At 38.2% G+C, this 14,111-nt stretch overlaps 1 long non-coding RNA gene across 1 annotated transcript; it reads right to left on the bottom strand.

Annotated features, from left to right (window-relative positions):
- Nucleotides 1-1,173: 1,173 nt before the first annotated feature.
- Nucleotides 1,174-12,494, bottom strand: LOC140158672 (uncharacterized). The gene is made up of 3 exons (XR_011859812.1): nt 12,297-12,494; nt 4,742-5,049; nt 1,174-2,592 (listed from the first exon to the last, which is right to left on the bottom strand). It is a non-coding gene; the product is annotated as an uncharacterized lncRNA (long non-coding RNA).
- Between the last annotated feature and the right edge of the window lie 1,617 nt (nt 12,495-14,111).

The following is a 14,111-nucleotide window of genomic DNA, read 5'->3' on the forward strand; positions in this document are numbered from 1 at the left end:
TAAAGGCGCAGTTCATTCCATAGCATTAGTGCTGTAGCAGCGAAATACCAGCTTCCATACAATTTAAATGTATTCACTGGAGTAAGTATTTGGCACCGGACCTGAGCGAGTGAGTGGGCTTGTATTCCACAATCAACTAAGAGATATAGTCCGTGCAAACCCATAGTGATTTGTAAGTTATTAGCAAGATCTTATGTATAATAATAGGCTTCCGTACTGGTAACCAAAGAAGCTGTTGCAGAACCAGTGTTATATGTTCATACTTTCTCACACGAGGTACCATCCTAGCTGCAGTGTTCTGCACTTCCTGTAGTTACCAATTTCATAATGCGGTAGCTAGTCCATAAAGAATTATGCTATTGCAGCAGCTGTCTAAGAGTGAACTCACGAAGGCATGGAAGAGTTTCTCAGTGCATGCATGAACGAGGTACTTTCGAACTTGACCAATCTAGCGTAGAGCGAAGTTAGATGCTTTGCAGATTTTATGCACATGAGCGGATATATACTAAGGTGTTTATCAATGGTCACACTAATCACTAAGGTTCTGTGCTGAAGAAACTGCATGAACAGATTCCGAGAGAATATGAAGACGTGGAATGGTATTACTTTTACGTAAGAACTTGGAAATAATATGCAGGAATTCGGTCTTGCTTCTATTCAGTTTCATCTAATTGTCTGCACACATCCAGTTTTTCACATCATGGATGCAGTGTTCCAGATTGGAGATGGCAGTTGAAGTCTCTGACTGATTGAAGATCATGTAACAGTTGTGTATCATCAGCGTAGAACATCAGCTCTATACCATCATGGGACGTTATTATGTCTTCTAAGTTCTAACAGAGCGGTGTACATGGTAAAACACAACGGGCGAAGCATTCATTCGATATTATGTGCCTTTTTATGTATGGACGTCTAATAAAGTGATGCTGTTGATTGAAAATCAGAATTACTCAATTCATCCATGAGTGCAGCCTGATCTTAAGATTGTGAATATAGAGGCCAGGTTATGACAATCACGCAGGGCCGCAGCAAGGTTGAAAAATGTGGGGCGGCCATCACAAATGTGGGGCGGTCAAAATACAAATATACGCCAATATTGAAATAAAGATATAAAGAAAAACATAACAAATTTCTCAAAAAGTAAGGCCGCCGCCTGCTTGCTACTGACCCTGCAATCATGGTTAACACATTACTCTTTTCAACTGTGTGATCATCAACAAATAACTAATTGTATTTGTGACCGATGGCTTAGGTATGTACTTTCATGGTTCATGTACCTGATTCTAAATGTACCATAAGTAAAGTGAAAGCCTGACTTTAATGTACTGATGTCACCACTTAAAGCCAGACATTTATCTTCTGATGATTTTAGTCTTATTTAAATTCGGAATTCATTCAGTTTCTTGTAAACTTCATTGCTCAGCAAATTGTGCTGATAATCTATATTGAAAGTACTATTGGAGTAAGCAGCAGCACCTGCTTTGTTTGAAATGTAGTATTAGTTACTACTGGTTTTGAATGCATCACATGATGAATGGGCTAGCAGATACTTAAGGGGGTACTATATCCGTGCCAAATTTTGTGCCTATTTTTGCATTTTTCTCAAAAATTATAGCGCATTGGTGACAAGTAAGATATGTATATTATAGGGGCAAGGACTACAACTACTGCACTGAAAAATCAGCAACTCAAGTCAAGTAGTTATTGATTTATTGATCAAATATTGGTTTTCCCTCATTTTTGACTGTAACTCCACAACTGTTTTCTGTGCTGACTGCTGAAATAAAATTTCCAGTGCAGTAGTTGTAGTCCTTGCCCCTATAATATACATATCTTACTTGTCACCAATACGCTATAATTTTTCAGAAAAATGCAAAAATTGGCCACAGGGCCTCAGATTCGACGCGAGAATCAATTTCTTTCATTGAATCATGCAGTAAGTGAAGCGACTCTGATGGCTTTTGATTCTCGCAAACAGGAGCGAAATCTAGGCCCTGGGCCAGGGGTGTAGTACCCCCTTAATGAACTAAGTTCTTAATTTGTTTTGTTGATGTAATTCATTCATGTTAGCAAGCCTTCATAGGCATAGTTTGAGGGTGCAGGCATGTGCTGCAACGGCCTGCTATACTATAGCATCTCTATCTAGATATTCTGTGCTATTTTACATGATCCATTGCCTGGCAAAGGTGGTGCAATCTCTGTACATGCTATTGAGTGAATAAATCTAAAATCCAAACAGTTCAGTTTCACAAAGAGATGACATCCTTGAGAATCCTGTTGTTTCTTTAATAATGCGATCAAAAATATCAATCTCTATAGATGCTGCTTACTGAGAGAATAAATCTAAAATCCAAACAGTTCAGTTTCACTAAAAGGTGAACACAACACAGCAACTGTGATCCTTTGGAATCCTGCTGCCTCTTTGATCAACAATATTGGCAAATGCTATTACCAAATCCATGCACAGAACATAATCTGCTTCATATGGAATGTTGGATGCTAGAAAGTATTTTTCTGAACGTCAGAATGGTTCCTGAGTAACATAATACAATAGAGACTAGTGTCCTGGTTTGTCTGGTCAACTTGGGCAGTCTGTGTAAAAACAAAAGATAATAATACTACATTATGAACAAAACTCAAACATCATATTCTGAAGTGGGAAATTAGGGTCAGAATTTTGGCGAGAATCGATTCTCGGAAACATTCTGGCAAACAGATTTGCATGAATCAAAGTAAATTCTCACAAACTTTTGTAGTTTACACAGAAGTTGATTTGCAAGAATGAAATGATTACCGCAAATTTATTCTGCAAGAATCAAGATTGATTCTCGCGCTATGAAACAAAACTCTGACCCTGGATGTGAAAGATTACAAAGGTTCAAAGTGACTTGTGCAATGTGAAAGTTTTGTTGTCCTTTTTAGTAATGTGTTAGTCCACCTTCATTCTCACCAAATTCATTGCAACGATTCTGCATTCTATTGACCAAGTTTCAATGCATTGCTGTGCAGGTGACTCCATGCACGCTGTAGTATTCTCAGCAACCCTTGCAGTGTTGTATTGTCATTTAGTCGGGTATCTACCAGGTTTTAATGTGCATCCCCCCCAGGACTCTACCAAACCAACTTTTTTAGCTTCCTTTTATGGTCCTATAACATATTCAAAATGTTAACAAAAATATTTCTCAAATTGCTTGTTATGTAAAAAATAAGTAAAATAAGGAATAGTTGTAACCATGTAGGATGTTTCACATTTAGGAAACGCCACAACATAGGTTGTGGTCAATAGGCTGTAATGGGGGATTGACCTTTATGGCCAATTTTGTCAATAACGAAGCATTTTTAGACAGTGCAAACAATTCCTTTTTGACTTGCTTTTGCATGGCGAGCAATTTTAGACCATTAAATTTGCGTGAAATTGGAGCATTATTAATTTTTGGCCCCTGTGTGGCCAAAACAACTGACCACCGCTCAAAATTTGACCTTTTTGCTTATAACTCAAGAACGGTAAGTCGCAGGTAGGTCAAACTATACTTTTTCTGAATCCTTACAATGAGAGGAAAAATTTGGTGTGCTTGTTAACCAGATTTAAGCAACTTTGAAATTTGACCCCTGTGTTGACCTTTAACCTTGAATATGGCCGGAGTGCCGGGAAATATTTTTTTTTAACATCTTGAATGTGTTATAGGACCATAAAAGGAAGCTAAAAAGTTGGTTTGGTAGAGTCCTGGGGGGATTCACATTAAAACCTGGTAGATACCCGACTAATTTACATTCTTGTTTCCAGCTTGCTTCAGATGGTCTCAGAGATGTCCAATGGGGTTTGGCAGTGCACTCCAGTCACTCATTCAATTCCTTCATGGAATCACCTGGACCGGCAGTGCATTCGAAACCTGGTTAATCAGATTCAATTGACAATAACCACTCAGCCATGATTTTAAACCATAATGATAGCAATTCCATCAAATTTGTTTGTTTTCAACATTCTTGTCATTAAAGTTGTTTAAGGGAAATGCATAGATGTGAGTAGGCCTACTTGAAATCCCGATGTAAAAAATGTAGCTTTTTTGGGCCTCAAATTTCATAAATGGCTGTATTTTCTGATGATGAACAACAAAATGTTGAACAAAAAAGTAACGCATATGTAATGTGTAACTAATCAGGCTACATTTCACACTTTAAATCAACTTAAGGGGCCTAACAGTTTTTTTAGTTATGCCCAAATATGTCAGGGGACTTAGTTTTTTTTTTCTATTGACTACATCATACATGCTTGTGCATATTGCTAAACCAGATATCCGTGACCGTTATGGGCGCCAGTTTAAATTCTTTCTTTGTGCTATGTGCCTGCAGTGTGACGCTTACATGGCAGACACTCACCTTACTCGAGATCTCCAGCTTCAAAATTGCACACAATAGTTTTGACTAGAGTCCAAAGCTATCGTTTTTCGGTAGATCAGTATTGCGATTTTTTGCAATGCATTGCGCATATATGTTAAATACCCTGTTCATGTTTAAAGTTGGATTTTAATGATATTGTTATCTTGGGTCTTGATGAGGTATGGTGACACAAGAGGGCGCTGCACACCTTTTTCTCGGACACGAGGCCAAAAATGTTGTCATTTCATGTTTAGATAGATTATATAGTACAAAAAAAAACTGTTTAGAAACAAAATAACCAAAAGTCATTTTGGCTTCGATATAGCCAACTGGTATTTGAAGGTAGGCTTATCAAGCAACTCACCATTATAGCCTGATGATGTGCGACTTGATATCCACGTCTGTCTACATGCTTCCTTCTTTTCACAGGTTCTCATAAATCGATGCAGTTATGACAAAACCGTGGTGGGTGAATGTTGTTATGTGTAATGTCAACATTGCAGTATTGCAACAGTTTTGTATTCCAAGTGATGTTTGATAACTTATCCACACCCTTACTGTCAAAACTTGTTCCAGCCAACTTTGATCCAGGCCTACGAAAATCTCTGCCACACATCCTACACACCTTTTACAAATTTTGCTGATGTTGAAGGAGCCCAGACATATTTTAGCCTGTGAATGAAGGGAAAATAAAAATAAAATTACAATTTAAATGTGATCGTTCCGTGAAGTTCACGAACGGAAGATACATTTCATAAGTTTTTAAGAGCCAATCTTACTTATTATGTACGGATCTGTGATACAAAAAAAGTTTTAAATTATTTTGTTAAATAACTCACATACACCAACAACTCACATACATTATATACAGTATGAGCGTGCACAGCGCCCTCATTCACCTTAAAAAAATCATGAAATCTCAGCCTCTCTGAGCCTTACAATGATAAACTTTGGAGGTGCATAATGTACATGTATAACATTGTGAGCCATCATCATCCCAACCTGCATTTTGCATTTTATGAAGTACCAAATGATTACATCACAAAAACCAAGGGGAAAAAATGTGATCTTTGATGGCGCAAAAAAAACAGCAAATCCAATGTTTGAATCAAAAGTGCCCTCGTGCAAACTTCTAAGCATCATAACCATGGAGGTCTTTAATTTCAAACTTGTTCAGACTTGGGCAGGCCAGTATGCAGGATTTTTTTTGGGGGTGGGCGATTTTGTGAAAAGTGGACTTTCTTCTCCAAATTTAAGGTAAAAAAACTGATTTTTTTTTCTCGCTACTATCGCAAATTCTTATATTTTGGGACTTTTTGTATAATTTTGCAAATTTGGGGAGGTGCTGTCGCACCCCATACCCCTGTCGAGCCTGGACTTGGGATAAGTTTAATTTTGCAGCAACAAGTTTTTGGGATTTTGATGGCGCACATAGATCAAGGGTAGCGCTAAGTTGCTTTTTTTTGGGGGGGGGGGTCCCGGACCCACCAAAATAGAGTTGGGACCCCCTGTTTTTAAATTTTCTGCAAGTTCAGGGGTCCCTGCAGACCCCCCAGTTTTTCAATCTAGCGCTATTGCAGACATACTATTTATGCTGCATTTGTGCAACTGGGACTCACCAAACTCTACTCCGGACCCCCTACTTTTTAATTTTTTGCAAGTTCAGGGGTCCCTGCGGACACTTGAGTGTTTAGTTCTAGCGCTACCCCTGACATAGATACTGTTAACAGAGGTCAAAGCTCAAATTTTCTCAACTTTTTACATGCCTATATTTCCACACTCCAACGTCACCTGGTTCTAAATAGCATCTCACCAAAGAAGATGTAATTCTCTGCAAGAACTGAAACAAGGCGGTTCTTGAACCACAAGTCTCGCCTGCTTTCATGACCGCCTGCTTTTCATGATTACTTTTAGTAGAAGTAAATGAACCAGCAACAACCCATGAAGACCTCGAAATGACCTTCCAAAAATTTGGCTCTACATGTAAATGTTGGCTGAATGAAGTTTCATGCCTATACAATAGTTTTAGTAATTTTACCTCATCTGACCCCTGGATGACCCCCAAATGACCTTCCAAACATTTGGCTCTAAATGTTGAATGTAGGCCTACCCACTAAGTTTCATGCCCATATGACAGTTATTAGTAATTTGACCCCTGGGTGACATTTGGATGACCCAAAAGTGACCTCCCAAAAATTTGACTCTAAATGTTGACGGTACCCACCAAATTTCATGCCCATACAACAATTATTAGCAATTTGACCTCAGATGAACCCTGGATGACCCAAAAATGACCTGAAAATCTAATCAGGTATAAGGCATGCACAATCTAAATTTTTTGTGCGCTCCTCGTGCATGATTGTTAAGTATTCATTCAATTGTGTAGAGGCCTACTCTCAAGCTTCAAATCAACAAAATGTGTAATGTATACACACTTTACAATTTTGGTGTATTATCACTATGACTGCAATGAGTAATAACTTCAAATTGTAATTTTTTAGCTAATGAGTTAATGACCATATAGGCGTGATACGGGGGGATAAATTCCCACCCAACATTTTGAAAGAGGGGGTGGTCCATACAATCATCCCCCAATGGTGATGCCTGTAGGCCTATGGGTTTCTGACCAAATTAACCCTGATTCGGGCAATTTGACCATTTTAAAACCTAAAAAGTGCCAAATTTGTTGTACATGCACTTCGCGTGAATTCATTCCACTTTTGTAACATATATCGCTAATTTAGCTTTAATATGGCAAAAAATTTCACGCGCTTCGCACATTTGTACCATGATCTTATTTTGGAACCAAAAGGTGCAATTAGACTTTAAGAAATTTTCTCCAACTCCATCCCCCATGTCAAAAAGAAATCTACGCCACTGTTAATGACATACGGTATATATAGGCTATATATTTTTTTTTTTTAGACATGAAGGGGAATCAACAAATTTTTGGGGATAAAAAAATCCACCCTTTTTAAGGGGATCAAAATTTTTTGATGTCCAAGGTTCCAACTTTTCCAACAACTCCCACCAAAGTATATGAACACTCCCTTAGGTAACTGAAAACAATTCTTGTAAAGTCACTTTATCTGAAAATATCAAGCAAATCCTGATATTCTTGGGAAAGAATGGTGGTAGATAAGGGACCATTCGCAAACACTTGTTAGTAAGGACCGTCGATGTTAGGATTTTAAAAAATCGATATATTGGTCACTCATTATCGATAATAATCGATAAATCGATTTTCCTCCCAATTTTAATGACCTGAAAATTCAAGTCACTAAGCTTCAAAAATTTGACAGTCGTAAGAAAAGTTAGCAATATTTATCAATTCTACAACATTTTCGGAGGGAAATGAGGATGATAGAACATATGGAAATGTATTAGAAACTTTTAATAGTGGTGAGGTAAAGTAACACTGATTGATTCTAGAAGTTTTTACATTTCAAAACACGTCTGTATTGACAAAATTGCGTTGGTTAACATGCTGCTTACGCCCGATTTTTGGATTTTTTTTTCATTATCGGCAACTCCGATATATCGATTTTCTTCCGAAAGTGATATCGGCGATATTGATATTATTGGATAGCCGATTTTTTGATTATTATCGATTCATCGACGGTCCTTACTTGTTAGGGGGGGCCTGATGCAAAAGGGGGGCCCTGAAAATTTTTGAAAAAATTGAAAAGAAATGGGGTTTTAAATAATATTGAACTTTGGAATTTGCAAAGTGTAAATCAAATCATGATGAGTCTAATATTACCGTACTATAGAAAAATTATCAAGTTTGTGTACATCGTGGAACATACTCTTTGCTGTGCATAGTAAGCAGTTGTACGCAGATAGCCTCGCTATATGGACGCCAGAGTAGCGTTATGTCTGCTGCGTGTACTTAGCATGATTAGTCGCGGAGTTACAAGCATAGTTGAATGTTCCACAATGTACACAAATTTAATATTATAGTATTAGTCTTAACAACATGTCTAAGGCTGTGCTAACACTTTTGAGTTTGACCAGAATATTTTTATTTTTTCAAATATCTTAAAAATACAAGATAAACAATATGTATTAACTACTAAAGTTTGCCCGTCATATTAAACGAAGCCAAGAAAGACCCTAGATTTTGACTGATCATAGCTCCAAAAGACCCACCACCTCAAATTTCCGGGGGAGCAAAATTTTTTGATGTGCCCCCCAGGTGTGTTCTAGGCGAATTTGGCTGACTAGCATGTGGTAAGGTTTGCCTGACATACCTACATACATGCTGCATGCACAGGTAAGCGTTGGATTCCTGCGCTTAGAAGGAGGTAATGAATATTGACACACTACGTCACTGTCCTGGTTCTGAGCATCGGCTGCAAACATTTCTGTATGATGAGTAATTTGTAGGGGTGGGGGTGGTCTGATATGATATTTATATAATTATAACAGAGGCCACAATTTTGTCAAGACTTTTGGAGGTTTAGTTAAGATTTATAGTTAAACCCATATTATAACATTTGCTGGGAAGAACGCCCTCAAAAAAATTTAAATTCAGGTTTTTGCACAATTGTTAATGTACTTTAGTAAACAAAGATTCTCTGCAAAAAAGACTTCAGGTGCTGTAGTTTTGTCAAAATCATATCCGAGATTTTGAATAAACCACGATGGAAATATTACTCGAACCGAAGTGTATTCGATGTCAACACACCCCTACGTACACGGGCGTATGGACACACACACATGCCAGAGGATCGTACCATATTACAACCACCGGAGTAACATGCATTGGCGCTAGTAGTAAATTCCAATTTTCTTTGCTTTACCTCACTTGTTCGGCTCAAAATTAAAAGGGGACATACCGTATCTCAGTGATATCTGACAGTAAATGTAGGTACATGTATGCCAGGTGAATTCAAATTTGCCATCAAACTGCATCATTTTATATATCAAATTAAAGCCCTTGAGTATAAAAAAAATTAAGCCAACACTGAAAACCTTTTTGTCATAGCACTTTCCGTAGTAAAGTTAGGCTCTGATAGTCAAAGATTGACTTTTGATCAAAAAGATTCTGCTAGCAAAATTCCCCAAAACAGCATTACGGGGGTGTTTCTAGATCTTAGTCTCATGACGATAGCAGCTTTTTTAATGGAACTGCTATCAAAATCCTCTGAAATTCCATGTGCGTAGTCTCTCATCACCAAAAAAAAAAATCATATATTTGGGTCAAGTGAAGTATAGACAACATATTTATGAAGGTTTCCTTGAGCAAGCGGTTCTTTTAAATTTCAATGTAAATTTGTATTGCGGTTTAGGCCATTTTGGCTGACTAGCAAATGTGTTAAGCCCAGGGCTGTCAACTCTCACGCATTGGCCGTGAGTCTCACGAATTGGGTCACTTTCTCACGCCAAGGTAGTATAATCTCACGCCTAGGTAGTAAATCTCACGCAAAAAGCTCGAAAATGTGTAAAATCTCACGCATCGTCATGAATAATTTGTTGCTCCTACCCCCCCACCCCTTAATGACCTTTGACCCCAAGTAAAAAAATACACATATGAATTAAAGAAGAAGCATTTTAAAGGTATTTCGTTTTATACCGGAAGTGGCCCCTAAATGACCTTTGACCCTAAATGAAAAAATACCACAAATGCACAGAGTAACTACAATTTATTTGTGAACATACCGTTACTGTCCTATGTTTTTCTTAGCAAATAAAATTTTTTGAAGGTTTTTCGTTTTATACCGGAAGTGACCCCTTAATGACCTTTGACCCCAAATCTGTGAGGACCCCATAGACACTGGCTAATAACAATGCATGTGTGCAAGTGGTGTCACTCTCCTCGTAATCTGTGAGAGAAGAAGCATTTTGAGTTGAAATCACGTTTTTGACCCCTATGACCCCTGTTTGACCTTTGACCCCACGAATTTCATGTGACATGTAGGGGCATGGTCAATGATCATTGTGACCAAGTTAGGCCAAAATCGGTGCAAGCATGTAAGTGCTAGAGCAAATGTAGTGGTCGGCAGAAGAAAGAAGAAGAAGAAGAAGAAGAAGAAACTAGACTAAGCTGTGGTCTAACCCACGAACACAGCCGTGTTGTTACCCCTAATGACCTTTGACCTCAAAATATATGAAAACGGCCATAGACATTGGCTAATGTCAATGCATGGGTGCATGTGGCACTACTTTGCTATGTTACTTGTGGCAGAAGGGGCATTTTGAAGGTTTTGCATTGTTATTACCCAGTGTCTATGGGGTCCTCACAAATTTGGAATCAAAGGTCATTAAGGGGTCACTTCCGGTATAAAACGAAAAACCTTCAAAATTTTTTATTTGCTAAGAAAAACATTGGAGGGTGATGGTATATTCACACGTAAATTGTGTTTACCTATTGTACATGTGGTATTTTTTCATTTGGGGTCAAAGGTCATTAAGGGGTCACTTCCGGTCTGAGACGAAAAACCTTCAAAATGCCCCTTTCTGCCACAAATAACATAGCAAAGTGGTGCCACTTGCACCCATACATTGACATTAGCCTATGTCTATGGGCGTTTTATATATTTTGAGGTCAAAGGTCATTAAGGCGTCAAAACACGGCTGTGTTCGTGGTCTTAGACCACAGCTAAGTCTAGTTACAGTTTGGGGTCAAAGGTCATTAAGGGGTCACTTCCGGTATAAAACGAAAAAACTTCAAATTTTTTTATTTGCTAAGAAAAACATAGGACAGTAACGGTATGTTCACACATAAATTGTAGTTATCCTGTGTATATGTGGTATTTTTTAATTTAGGGTCAAAGGTCATTTAGGGCCACTTCCGGTATAAAACGAAATACCTTTAAAATGCTTCTTCTCCCACAAATTACGTGGACAGTGGCACCACTTGCACACATGAATTGTTATTACCCAGTGTCTATGGGGTCCTCACAGATTTGGGGTCAAAGGTCATTAAGGGGTCACTTCCGTCATGAATAATTTGTTGCTCCTACCCCCCGCTTTTCACATTCTCGAGCGCCATGGCTCAAGTTGGCAAATCCCGGTACGCCTCTGTCTCACGCCAAGCAATTCCAAAAAGTTGACAGCCCTGGTTAAGCCTCCAGCATACTTTTGTTTGCGTTAACTTTCAACCAATGACAAGCCTTGATTGTGAGCTATTGTGGCCATTTGTCTGCAATTCGCGTATGCCACGCCGCTCAGCGGCAAGCGGCAGGGTAGTATGAAACCAGCATTAGGCTAATGAAAGTTAATTCGAGTTTATCGTCCCTTTTTTCCCAGGTTGGTGAGGTGACTTCATTTTTCATTTTTCATTATTTCATCAGATTTCATTATTGACCTAAAATGCGTGTTGATTTAAAGCCACACTCATACATGTTATTTATAAACATGTTTTTATATGGGTAGGGACTAGAAAAGTTTGAAAAGAGCCTGGTTTTTCTTCCAAGTTATGAATTTATATGTTTTACAAACAAAAATATATGTTTCCAATTGCTAAAACTGGTGAAAACACTGATACTTTGAAAATAATGAATTATTTTGGCATTTTTGAAAATTTGACTCGGAATCGACTTTCACTAGCCTGAGGTCATACATGTACATCATTACATGTACCTAGTAAATGCTAGCATTTTTATTTTATTGAAAATAATGAATACTAATCTATTTTTAATTTTAATTTTTTAAATGTTATAATATGGCTTTAAATTTGAGCTAAATTTTCCAAAGTTATTGAAAACGTCATAACTTAAATATTCATGACCTCCTTCGAAGTGCAGGAATCCAACGCTTACCACATGCACTGCATGTGATTCACATGACACATGACATTGCTAACTTTTAATACGCGTCTACATGTATAAACCTCTACAATTAGCAATCGGTTCTCAATATTATACATGTATATGACCTTAAAGTATTACTAATGTGTTTTAGTCAACACTCACCACCAGGCTTGGGTCCTTTAACAATGTTTATACCTTCCAAACACGTCGCGATTCTCGGTACGTACTTTCCACGTAGGCTGTCATTGTATCATGTGCATGTGCTTGAAGGAGAGCCCGTTTTCAAGAGGAGCACCCCTGTGGTAGGTGAAATGGCGTTACATGTCTATCATCATTTTATACCGGAAGTGACTCCTAAATTACCTTTAACCCTATAAAAAAAATACCACATGATACATTGGGTATAATAACAATTCCTGTGTGAACATAACATCATTCTCCTATTGTTTTCTTAGCTAATAAAAATTTTTGAAGGTTTTTCGTTTTATACCGGAAATAACCCTTTAATGACCTTTGACCCCAAATCTGTGAGGACCCTATAGACATTGGGTAATAACAATGCATGTGTGCAAATTGCGTCACTGTCCTACGTAATCTATGGGAGAAGAAGCATTTTGAGTTCAAATCACGTTTTTGACCCCTATGACCCCTGCGTGACCTTTGACCCCATGAGTTTCATGTGACATGTAGGGGCATGGACAATGATGGCTGTGACCAAGTCAGGTCAAAATCGGTCCAAGCATGTGAGTGCTAGAGCAAATGTAATGGTCGGCAGAAAGAAGAAGAAAGAAAGAAAGAAAGAACCTGTAAGAAAAAAGACACAGCCGTGACTAACGTCACGGCTGTGTAACTAGACTAAGCTGTGGTCTAACCCACGAACACAGCCGTGTTGTTACCCCTAATGACCTTTGACCCCAAAATATATGAAAACGGCCATAGACATTGGCTAATGTCAATGCATGGGTGCATGTAGCACCACTTTGCTATGTTATTTGTGGCAGAAGGGGCATTTTGAAGGTTTTTCGTCTCAGACCGGAAGTGACCCCTTAATGACATTTGACCCCAAATAAAAAATACCACATAAGAATTGGGTACCCACAATTCATGTGTGAACATACCGTTACTGTCCTATGTTTTTCTTAGCAAATAAAAAATTTTGACGGTTTTTCGTTTTATACCGGAAGTGACCCCTTAATGACATTTGACCCCAAATAAAATTAGCTGTGGTCTAAAACCACGAACACAGCCGTGTTGTAACCCCCAATGACCTTTGACCCCAAAATATATGAAAACCCCATAGACATTGGCTAATGTCAATGCATGGGTGCACGTGGCATCACTTTGCTATGTTATTTGTGGCAGAAGGGGCATATTGAAGGTTTTTCTTCTCAGACCGGAAGTGACCCCTTAATGACCTTTGACCCCAAGTAAAAAAATACCACATATGAATTGGGTAACCCCAATTCATGTGTGAACATACCATTACTGTCCTATGTTTTTCTTAGCAAATAAAAATTTTTGAAGGTTTTTCGTTTTTTACCGGAAGTGACCCCTTAATGACCTTTGACCCCAAATCTGTGAGGACCCCATAGACACTGGGTAATAACAATTCATGTGTGCAAGTTGTGTCACTGTCCTACGTAATTTGTGGGAGAAGAAGCATTTTAAAGGTATTTCGTTTTATACCGGAAGTGGCCCCTAAATGACCTTTGACCCTAAATTAAAAAAATACCACATATACACAGGGTAACTACAATTTATGTGTGAACATACCGTTACTGTCCTATGTTTTTCTTAGCAAATAAAAATTTTTGAAGGTTTTTCGTTTTATACCGGAAGTGACCCCTTAATGACCTTTGACCCCAAATCTGTGAGGACCCCATAGACACTGGGTAATAACAATTCATGTGTGCAAGTGGTGTCACTGTCCTACGTAATTTGTGGGAGAAGAAGCATTTTAAAGGTATTTCGTTTTAT

This window comes from Amphiura filiformis, chromosome 8, assembly GCF_039555335.1.
Source record: "Amphiura filiformis chromosome 8, Afil_fr2py, whole genome shotgun sequence".
Classification (NCBI taxonomy): Eukaryota; Metazoa; Echinodermata; class Ophiuroidea; order Amphilepidida; family Amphiuridae; genus Amphiura; species Amphiura filiformis.